This window comes from Pan paniscus, chromosome 7, assembly GCF_029289425.2.
Source record: "Pan paniscus chromosome 7, NHGRI_mPanPan1-v2.0_pri, whole genome shotgun sequence".
Classification (NCBI taxonomy): Eukaryota; Metazoa; Chordata; class Mammalia; order Primates; family Hominidae; genus Pan; species Pan paniscus.
In genome coordinates, this window is record NC_073256.2 from 23193802 (window position 1) to 23205351 (window position 11550).

Below are 11550 nucleotides of genomic sequence, written 5' to 3' on the forward strand. Positions count from 1 at the left end.
GAATGGGTGAGGATTCTGGGATCCTTGGTTTAGCAGAAACCTCATGACAGAATCCTCTATACCTAGGCGGCCTCTATTACTTTCTGAGCAATAACACTGTCATCCAGGTGGAATCACAACCATCTTTTTATATACACGAAGTCCTCACTTCGTTTTGGAATTCCCTGAAAACTGACTTTATGGAAACAATGTACAGGAGGTCCTCCAACAGCATTGGCTGTTCAAAGTCGTGTAGTTATACTGTGGAAGAAACATAAGTGGTTTCACTATACATAATTTTGCTTCAAGGTGAAGTTTCCAAGAGACTTTCAAAGATGTTAAGTGAGGACATACTGTATATCAAATTCATGTCCTCTTCCACAGTTCATGTGGAATTTCTTTATAAACTGCTTCCAGAGAATCTATTTAGGCAGGTTCTGTGTAGAGATCCATGTCGCCGTTCCTCAATCTTGGCTTTGAGTCAAATCACCTGGGGAGCTTAGAAATGATGAGGCCTGGGTCTCAATACCTGAAATTCTCATTTCCTTGCATCTGTGTGAGTATGTGGATTTTTTTTTTTTTTTAAAGCACCAGAGGTGATTCCAATGATGAAGTTTTTAGAGGCATCAAGCTCCAATGAGTAAGAACAGAAATTAATTGTAATATGATTTCTTCAATTATTATCTTCAAATGCATTTTCCATCAACACCATACAAATGTTCATTATGCTGTTTTTTCTTACCATTTCGCATTTTCAATTTATTTACTTTCCTTTTTTTTGAGTCAGAGTTTCACTCTTGTTGCCCAGGCTGAAGTTCAATGGCACGGTCTCGGCTCACTGCAACCTCTGCCTCCCGTATTCAAGAAATTCTCCTGACTCAGCCTTCCAAGGAGCGGGGATTACAGGCATGCGCTACCATTCCTAATTTTTTTTTTTTTTTTGTATTGTTAATAGAGACAGTTTTTCTCCATTTTGGTCAGACTTGTCCAGAACTCCCGACCTCAGATGATCCGCCAGCTTCCGCCTCCCAAAGTGCTGGGATTACAGGCATGAGTGACCGTGCCCAGCCACCACTTAGCATTTACATTTTACAATTGTTGAAGTTATAGATTTATACACGCATTTATTGCTGCTTTGTATACACTTGCATATACATAAGATGGGAAATAGAAAAGAATAAAATGGGCACAGTATCCCTGAAGTTTCACATTCCGAGACATTTTAAAAATATTTGCTCTTCAGAAATTTGTTTCAATGAAGAAACTGTGGTATACACATCCAATGAAGTATTATTCAGCCTAAAGAGGAAGAAACTCCTCTCCGCTGCCAAAAAAATGGATGTAGGAAGAAAAAAGGAAACCTTGGCCAGGTGTGGTGGCTCAGGCCTGTAATCCCAGCACTCTGGGAGGCCGAGTCGCATGGATCACCTGAGTCCAGGAGTTCGAGACCCGCCTGGCCAACATGGTGAAACCCCATCTCTATGGAAAACACAAACAATGAGCCGGGCGTGGTGACGCTTGCCTCTAGTCTCAGCTACTCGGAGGGCTGAGGCCCAAGAAAAGCTTGAACTCGGGAGGCGGTGCTTGTAGTGAGCCCGGATTGTGCCTGTGTACTCCAACCTGGGCAACAGAAAGAGACTCCATCACACAACTACACACAAAAGGAATCTCAGGAGGGTGGAGAGTATAAAGGTGGCTAGCAGACGCTAGGAAGAAAAGGGGTGGGATGGGGAATGAAGATAAGTGGATAATTAGGTCCCGAAATACAGAAAGATGGAATAAGTGAGTTCTAGTGTTTGATAGTACAGTATGAAACTTTTAGTTCACAAGAATTGCTTGCATATTTCCAGATGCTTTGGTAAGAAACTTCCTAACTTTCTCATTATGATGGTTTTTAAGCTCTTCTCTTTCTGCTCTTGAAATCATGCTGGTTTTTTGTTTTTTGTTTTGAGATGGAGTTGCGCTCTTGTTGCCCAGGCTGGAGTGTCATGGTGCAATCTTGGCTCACCGCAATCTCTGCCTCCTGGGTTCAAGCGATTCTCCTGCCTCCACCTCCCGAGTAGCTGGGATTACAGGCATGCGCCAGCACGCCCAGCTAATGTTGTATTTCTAGTAGAGACGGGGGTTTCTCCCTGTCTGTCAGGCTGGTCTTCAACTCCTCACCTCAGGTGATTCGCCCGCCTCGGCCTCCCAAAGTGCTGGGATTACAAGCCTGAGCGACCGCGACCAGCCCATGCTGTATCCTTATCTGTTGTCTGTTGTTGTTTGTTTGTTTTGGAGCCCAGAAATAACTTCTCACCTATATGTTCACATGATTTTTCACATGAGTGCTAAGAAAGCTCATTGGTGGAAAAGCAGCCTTTTCAAGAAATGATGTTGGAGAAACTTGAGTTCTACATGCAGAAGAATGAAGGTGGACTCTATGTCACACCAGGTGCAAAAATTAACACAAACTGGAACAGAGACCTCACCCCAAGCGCTAAAAGTATGATACACCTAAAAGAAAACACTGGCCACGCTTTCATGACAGCAGATTGGGCAATGTTCCCTGGGATATGACACCAAAAGCATAGGCAACAAAAGAAAATTAGATTCCTTGGATTACATCTAAATGACAGACACTTTTGTGCAGCAAAAAACACTGCAAACTGAGGGAAAAGATTACCCATGGATTAGGAAAAATATTTGCAAAGCATATATCTGAAAACAGGCTGATATCCATCATATGTAAAGAACAGCTAGAACTAAACAACAAGAAACCCAAAGCATCCCATCAACAATGGTCAGAAGACTCGAGTAGACGTGTCCCTAAAGAAGATATCGCAATGGCCAATAAGCATCTAAAATGATGTTCAAAATCACTCATCATAGGGAAGCACAAATCAAACCAAGAATGTGATACCACACATTAGGATGGATATGATAAACAAACAGGCATTGGTGAGACTAGAGGGAAGTAGGAATGCTCGAATCTGATCGGAGGGAATGTAAAACCGTGAAGGAACGGGGAAAATAGTATGGCGTGTACTGGAAAAATTAGAAACAGAATGATCAGATGTTCCCACAGTTGCATTTGTGGGTACCTACCAAAAAGAATTAGAAGCCAGGAGTGGAAGACAGATTTGTGTACACCCATATTCATAGCAGCATTATTCACAACAGCCAAAATGTGGAAGCAACCCAAGGGTTCGTGGACAGATGAATGAAAAAGCACACTGCAGTTCCTTCATACAATGGAAGACTATTCAGCCTTCAAAAGGCAGGCATTTCTGGCCGGTGCGGTGGCTCACGCCTGTAATCGCAGCGTCTTGGAAGACCGAGATGGGCGGATCACCTGAGGTCGGGAATTCAAGACCAGCCTGGCCATCTTGGGGAAACCCTGTCTCTACTTACAATGCAAAAAATGAGACGAGCGTGGTGGCGTGTGCCTATATTCCCAACTACTCGGGAGGCTGAGGCACAAGAATAGCTGGAACCCGGGAGGCGGAGGTTGCAGTGAGCCCAGATTGTGCCACTGCACTCCAGCCTGTGCGACAGAGTGAGACTCCATGGAAACACAAAACAAAACAAGGTCAAACGAACAAACAAAAAACAAAAAAAAAAACAGACAGGCACTTCTGACGCAGGCCGCAACATGGATGAACCTTGAAGACATTATCGTCAGTGAAATAAATAAATCCCAAAAGGATAAACAGGTCCACGTTCAGTGGCTCATCCCTGTAACCCCAGCACTTTGGGAGGTTGAGCCAGGCGGATCACTTCAGGTCAGGAGTTCGAGACCAGCCTGGCCAATATGGTGAAAGCTCGTCTCTATTAAAAATCCAAAAATTAGCTGGGCATGCTGGCGCACGCCTGTAATCCCAGCTACTCGGGAGACTGAGACACAAGAATCGCTTGAACCTACGATGTGGCGATTGCAGTGAGGTGACATCACGCCACTGCACTCCAGCCTGGGTGACAGAGAAAGACTCTGTCTCCAAAACAAAAAAAAAATAAACACGGTATGATTCCACTTTTCTATGAAGTGTCTAAAGTAGTTAAACTCATAGAGTTGCAAACTAGAAAGGTGGCCCCCAGGGGTGAGCGAGAGAGAGGAATGGAGAGGTTGGTGAATGGGTGGAATTTCCATTTTGAAAGATAAAACTGAGACGATGGCGGTGATGGTTGCTAAACAATGTGAATGTACTTAATGTCATTAAACTTTAAACTGAAAAAGAGTGGAAATTGTAAATGTTTATACTGGCCATTCTATATGAACTAATATATATTTATAATTTTTAATATTTTTACGTGGTATATTTTCCGATAATAAAAGATGAAAATTAAAGCAATTGGACCTTTAAAAAGAAAATAAAGAAGCGAAGAATACACACCAGCTTTCTCCTGATTAGAGGAAGAGCCCCAATGCTTCTATGGACACTCACTTTCCTCTTCTCCTGCTTGCAATATTATGAGGAAATCCTTAGAGGTTGGGGAACTTGGGCGACTTTGGCTAATGAGGAGCTCTGTGCCTTGAGACCCCCATGCCACAGAATGGTAAATAGTCATTCTGTGCCTCCAGCCCTGCAGTGTGAGGTTCCAGTCCTGTGGGCTCCACTCCCGTCACCTGTATCAGGAGACTCACGTCTCACCGTGTCTTCTTGCCAGCCTTGAGGACGGACTCTGAGCCTCCATAGTGCACCACACAGAGAGGACAGTGGACCTGTTCTCCGTGGTCATGGCCCAGCAGAGGGGAAGGGCAGTTCAGTGAGTGTAGGGAAAAGAAAGAGAGATCAGACTCTTACTATGTCTACGTAGAAAGGAAAGACATAAGAGACTCCATTTGGAGAAAGACCTGTACTTTCAACAATTGCTTTGCTGAGATGTTGTTAATCTGTAGCTTTGCCCCAGCCACTTTGACCCAACCTGAAGCTCACAAAAACATGTGTTGCATGAAATCAAGGTTTAAGGGATCTAGGGCTGTGCAGGACGTGCCTTGTTAACAAGCAGTACACTTGGTAAAAGTCATCGCCATTCTCTAGTCTCAATAAACCAGGGGCGCGATACACTGTGGAAAGCCGCAAGGAGCCCTGCCCTTGAAAGCGGCATATTGTCCAAGGTTTCTCCCCATGTGATAGTCTGAAAAGTGGCCTCGTGGGAGGAGAAAGACCTGACTGTCCCCGAGCCCGAGCCCCGTAAAGGGTCTGTGCTGAGGTGGATTAGTCAAAGAGGAAAGCCTCTTGCAGTTGAGAGAGAGGAAGGCCACTGTCTCCCGCCTGCCCCTGGGAACTGAAAGTCTCGGTATAAAACCCGATTGTACATTTGTTCAATTCTGAGACGGGGGAAAAACCGCCCTATAGTGGGAGGTGAGACAGGTTTGCAGCAATGCTGCCTTGTTATTCTTTACTCCACTGAGATGTTTGGGTGGAGAGAAACATAAATCTGACTTACGTACACGTCCAGTCATAGTACCTTCCCGTGAACTTCATTATGACATAGATTCTATTGCTCACATGTTGGTTGCTGACCTTCTCCTTATTATCACCCTCCCCTCCTACTACATTCCTTTTTGCTAAAATAATAAAAATAATAATCAGTAAAAACTGAGGGAACTCAGAGGCCGGTGCAATTGCAGATCCTTGGTATGCTGAACGCCAGTCCCCTGGGCTCACTGTTGTTTATACTTTGTCTCTGTGTCTTATTTCTTTCCTCAGTCTCTCATTCCACCCGACTAGAAATACTCACAGGTGTGGAGGCGCAGGCCACCCATTCAAGTGAGTGCTGAGGGACGGTCGGGAGCCTTGTTTGGTTTCCTCATCCTCAGGACAAACAGGAGAGTGCGGTGGGCAGATGGGAGGAGACCAATGTGCAAACTGTCCGCTCCGCAGACTGTGGAGTTTCTGTTCTTGGTTGTGCTGGGGGTCTCAGAAATCTTATACAAAATTTTGCTTTCCTCCCCCACTGGTTGTCCTTTTCATAGACATCTCACCCATGATAGCAGGGAATCAGTCCCTCTAAACTATTCCCTAACAACAACAAAAAGATTATGAAGGTGATGATGAGGATAAAGAGGATGATGACAGACACCATGGCATCATGAACCCTTACTGAGGGCCTCCTAAAGGCCAGGCTCTGAGCTCTGTGCTCTATGCAGCTTGTTTCATTTCATCTGCATAGTCTCCACATTATTGGTGCACATTTCAGGATGATTTTACAGACTAGAAAAGGAGCAACGCCTTTTCATATAACTCGTACTAGATCATGAAGTCAAAAAGGGTGAAGTCCAATTAGAACCAGGCAATCTAGGTCCAGACACATGGCATTTGGCCAGTCCTCTCCCTTCAACCAACCTGCCCTCTCAAATCCTCGTCACTCAGGCGGATGCCCCTGCTCACTGTGCCCTTCCCTTTGGGGGATCCTTGGAGACCACAGCTAGACCAATGGGTGCCACAATCACTGTGTCAAGTGTGGAAAGGGCAGCTGAGATCACATCGACGATTCCAGAAAGAATTGGCACAGGATCATTCGGGACGCATCACTCCCTTGCCCTTGTTCCTGGCTTTCCGTACAGCTCTCGACTTCCTCAAAGGAGTCATCAGTTCGGAGTTTGGCTTCCATTCCTATTGAGGAAGCTGGAAAGCGTTTCAAAAATGCTCCTCCGATGTGCCTGTGGTTAAGACCTCTGAGCTCTGCTTAAAACTTTTGGAAGCTGGGAGCGGTGGCTCACGCCTGTAATCCCAGCGCTTTGGGAGGCTGAGGCAGGCGAATCACAAGGTCAGGAATTCGAGACCAGCCTGGCCAACATGGTGAAACTACGTCTCTACTCAAAATAGAAAAAAATGAGCCAGACGTAGTCGGGGGCGCCTGTCATCTCAGCTACTTGGCAGGCTGAGGCAGGAGAATAGCTTGAACCTGGGATGCAGAGGTTGCGGTGAGCCGAGATCACTCCACTGCACTCCAGCCTGGGCAACGGAACGAGACACCATCTCAAAACATCAAAAAGAAAAACAAAAGCCAAAAAAAACCACAACTTTTTGAAAGTTGGAAGACCAGGAAGTATAGTACCGGGGACTTCGAGTCTGGCCATGAATTTTGAATACCACCCTTTCTACTTCTCTGTATGGCAAAGGGTGAGATGTCCATCCTCTGAGACTCAGCACTCTCATCTGACTTGATTTCCAGTTGATCCGATGGAAGTGAGTGATGATTAAGCTGATCGTGGGTGCCCGCTACGTGATCCCTAGGTGACGGATGCGTAAAGTAAAGGCAAAGTGAATTTTAGATACATTCCTTAAGATTTTCAGCTTCAACTCCACACAATTCAACGGAAATATCCCGTGACCTGAAGTTCTGCTTTCCCTGCATTCCAGACATGACATTTTATTTTGTCCTTCTCTCAGTAAGGACTGAGTACTGGGAGAGGAACAAGTGATTCTCTTTGGTTTCTGATTCCCCAGAGCCTGTATCGTGCTTGGCACACAGGAGACAGCAAAAGTCAAATATATGTGAAGGATTGAATTGACACTTCCTTGCTTCACCAAAATTGGCTGTCATCAGCGTGACTTTGACTTACTTGATTCTTTTTTTTTTTTTTTTTTTTTAACACGGAGTTTTGCTCTCGTTGCCCAGGCTGGCGTGCAGTGGTGTGATTTCGGCTCACCGTAGTCTCTGCCTCCCAGGTTCAAGCCATTCTCCCGCCTCAGCCTCCCGAGTAGCTGGGACTATAGGTGCGCGCCGCCATACCGGGCAACGTTTTTGTATTTTTAGTAGAAGCGGGGTTTCACCATGTTGGCCAGGATGGTCTTGATCTCCTGACCCCGTGATCCGCCCTCCTCGGCCTCCCAAAGTGCTTGGATTACCGGCGTGAGCCACCGCATCCGGCCAAACTTTCTGATGAAAACTCTAAGTCCACCGAAGCTAAGGACAGGAGTTAGAGCTTCCATGAATTTTAAAACAAGACCCACCGATTTGAGTAAGCAATTACTCTCTCCAAGGAGAAAAGTCCGAAAACACAATGATGAAATCACTAGGACCTAACTGGCATGTAGAACTATTTTCTGCTTATGAGCTATCAACTTTCATTTCATTTCCAGATGGCATGGTCTCAGCTGTTATACAGTGTTTACAAATGTTGTAAATCAAGGGAATTTGTATCAATCTAGTAGAATAAATAAAATATTTGAGTTCTTAATTTCCTTTAATTAGGATAACCTTTTTCTTAAAGTGAAGACAATGGTTTTATTACATCTTTTCCTTCGGAAAAGATAGGCTGTATTTTCTAGCAATTACGAATTTGTTATATATGATGATCTGGTTCTTGGAACGTTCTTGAAGCTAGTGTCTCTAAGGCAGGTGTTTATAGCAAGATGTGAATAACACAGCAATCGATGTTGAAAGCATTATAAGGCAATTGAGTTTGTCAGAACTACAAAATATTGCTGAGTGTGGATTGCTCTGAAATCTGAAAACATTACTTGTGAATTGCTTCTATCCAAAATGCAGACACAATGCTGGGTATTGGTTTACTTGTTTCCGATTTTTCAACCCTCTCTTCCAGGCAAAAGAGGGTTGTATCCAAACGATACAGACCCACAGAGTCGAACAGATGTCTCTATATTCCTCCTCCTCGAACTCTCAGAGGATACTGAACTGCAGCCGGTTGTCGCTGGGCTGTTCCTGTCCATGTGCCTGGTCACGGTGCTGGGGAACCTGCTCATCATCCTGGCCATCAGCCCTGACTCCCACCTCCACACCCCCATGTACTTCTTCCTCTCCAACCTGTCCTTGCCTGACATCGGTTTCACCTCCACCACCGTCCCCAAGATGATAGTGGACATCCAGTCTCACAGCAGAGTCATCTCCTATGCAGGCTGCCTGACTCAGATGTCTCTCTTTGCCATTTTTGGAGGCATGGAAGAGAGACATGCTCCTGAGTGTGATGGCCTATGGCCGGTTTGTAGCCATCTGTCACCCTCCATATCGTTCAGCCATCTTGAACCCATGTTTCTGTGGCTTCGTAAATTTGTTGTCCTTGTTTTTTTTTCTTTTTTTTCCCCCCTCAGGCTTTTAGACTCCCAGCTGCACAACTTGATTGCCTTACAAATGACCTGCTTCAAGGATGTGGAAATTCCTAATTTCTTCTGGGAACCTTCTCAACTCCCCCATCTTGCATGTTGTGACACCTTCACCAGGAACATCAACCTGTATTTCCCTGCTGCCGTATTTGGTTTTCTTCCCATCTCGGGGAGCCTTTTCTCTTACTGTAAAATTGTTTCCTCCATTCTGAGGGTTTCCTCATCAGGTGGGAAGTAGAAACCTTCTCCACCTGTGGGTCTCACCTGTCAGTTGTTTGCTGATTTTATGGAAGAGGCGTTGGAGGGTACCTCGGTTCAGATGTGTCATCTTCCCCGAGAAAAGGCGCAGTGGCCTCAGTGATGTACACGGTGGTCACTCCCATGCTGAACGCCTTCATCTACAGCCTGAGAAACAGGGATATTAAAAGTGTCCGGCGGCGGCAGCACGGCTGCACAGTCTCATCTCAATATCTTCTTATCTGTTCCATTCCTTTTGTAGGGTGGGTTAAAGAAGGCAGCAAGGTCAAATAAGAATGATATCACAGGGTGAATACCCACTGTGACATTACGAGTGATACCTCCCTAGGATGTAAAAAATACTGTCACAGAGTACACACACATGGGGTACACCCGCGGTGATATTAGAAGCACTATCTCCCTTAAATATAATGAAAAAATCACAGGGTGTGCACACTGTGTGATATGACGAGTCATATTTACCCTGGATATCACGACTCATATCAAGGGTGTACACACACCGGGTACACGCACTGTAATATCAGGAGTTGCATCTCCCTAGGATATTACGAAGAATATCACAGGGTATACACTATGTGTGAACATCCACTGTGATATTTGAAGTCATATCTCTCCATGAGATTACAAATAATATCAAAGTGTGTACACCCCTGTGACATATGAGGAGTAACATCCTTCTAGGGTATTGCAGATAACATCACAAGGTGTACACCTTCTGTGACCTTTTGCACACACTTTGTGCCATTCAAGGAAACATCTCCCTAGGATATTACGAATAATGACACAGGCAGTTGACACACATGCTGTACATCTCCTGTGCCATCAGGAGTAATATTCCCCTAGGATATTACGAATAATATCACAGCAGGTGTACACATATGGTGTTCACCCCATGTGACATTAGGAGGAAAATGCCCCTAGGATATTAGGAATAGTATCACAGGCGTTGAATACGCATGATATACACCCCCGGTGACATTGAAAGTAACATCCCTCTAGGATATTACGAATAATATCACAGGGAGTACACCCCGTGTGACATTAGGAGTAACATCCCCCGAGGATATAACGAATAATATCAGGGGGCATACATACATTGTCACCTTAGTGGTAACATCTCTTTAGGATATTACCAATAATATCACAGGATGTCCACTGACCGTGATATTAGGAGTCCCATTTTCCTAGGATGTTATGGATAATATCACAGGAGGTGTTCACACACAATATGTACACCATGTGTGTACACCCAATGTGATATGTGAAGTCATATGTCCCTAGGATCTTACGAATATTATCAAAGGCTGTACACCCCATGTGACATTTAAAGTAACATCCCTTTTGGATATTCCGAATGCTATCACAGGCTGTGATATTAGGAGTGGGATATTAGCAGTAACCTCTTCCTAGGATAACCCATGTGATATTAGGAGTAGCCCCTTCATAGGATATTACGAATAACATCACAGGGTGTACAACCCTGTGACTTTAAAAGTAACACCCCCCTAGAATATTACAATAATATAACAGGGTGTACAACCCCTGTGACATTACGAGTAACATCTCCCTAGGATATTTCAAATGATGTCACTGGGGTCACACCCTCTGTGATATTAGCAGCAACATCTTTCTAGGAGGTTACGAATGATATCACAAGGTGTGCACTCACTGTGATATTAGAAAGAATATCTCCCTAGGATATAAGCTATCACATCACAGAGTGTACACACATAGTGTACACCCACTGTGTTATTAGAAGCAATATCTCCCTATGATATTATGAAAAATAGCACAGGTTGTACCCTCTGTGGGATAGTAGAAGTAATGTTTACCATGGACATTACAAATAATATCACAGAATGTACACACATGGAGTACACCCACTGTGATATTAGGAGTTATATCTCTCTAAGATATTACAAATAATATCCCAGTGGGTGTAGCCCATGTGTGAACACCCACTGTGATCATTAAAGTAATATCTCTCTATAAGATTACAAATAATATCGAAGGCTCTACACCCCCTGTGACATTAGGAGTAACATCCCCCTACAATATTGGGAGCAATATCAAACGGTGTACACCCCTGTAACGTTAGGGGTAACATCCCTCCCAGAATATTACTCATAATATCACAAGGTGTACACACATTGTGACATTAGTAGTAATATCCAGCTAGCGTATTTTCAATAATATCACAGAAGGAACACACCTGTGACATTAAGAGTGACATCGCCCTAGAATAGTAAGAATACTATCA

At 44.4% G+C, this 11550-nt stretch overlaps 1 pseudogene; it reads left to right on the forward strand.

Annotated features, from left to right (window-relative positions):
* The first annotated feature begins 6382 nt into the window (after positions 1-6382).
* Positions 6383-9733, forward strand: LOC129395881 (olfactory receptor 7E24-like; annotated as a pseudogene).
* Positions 9734-11550: the final 1817 nt, after the last annotated feature.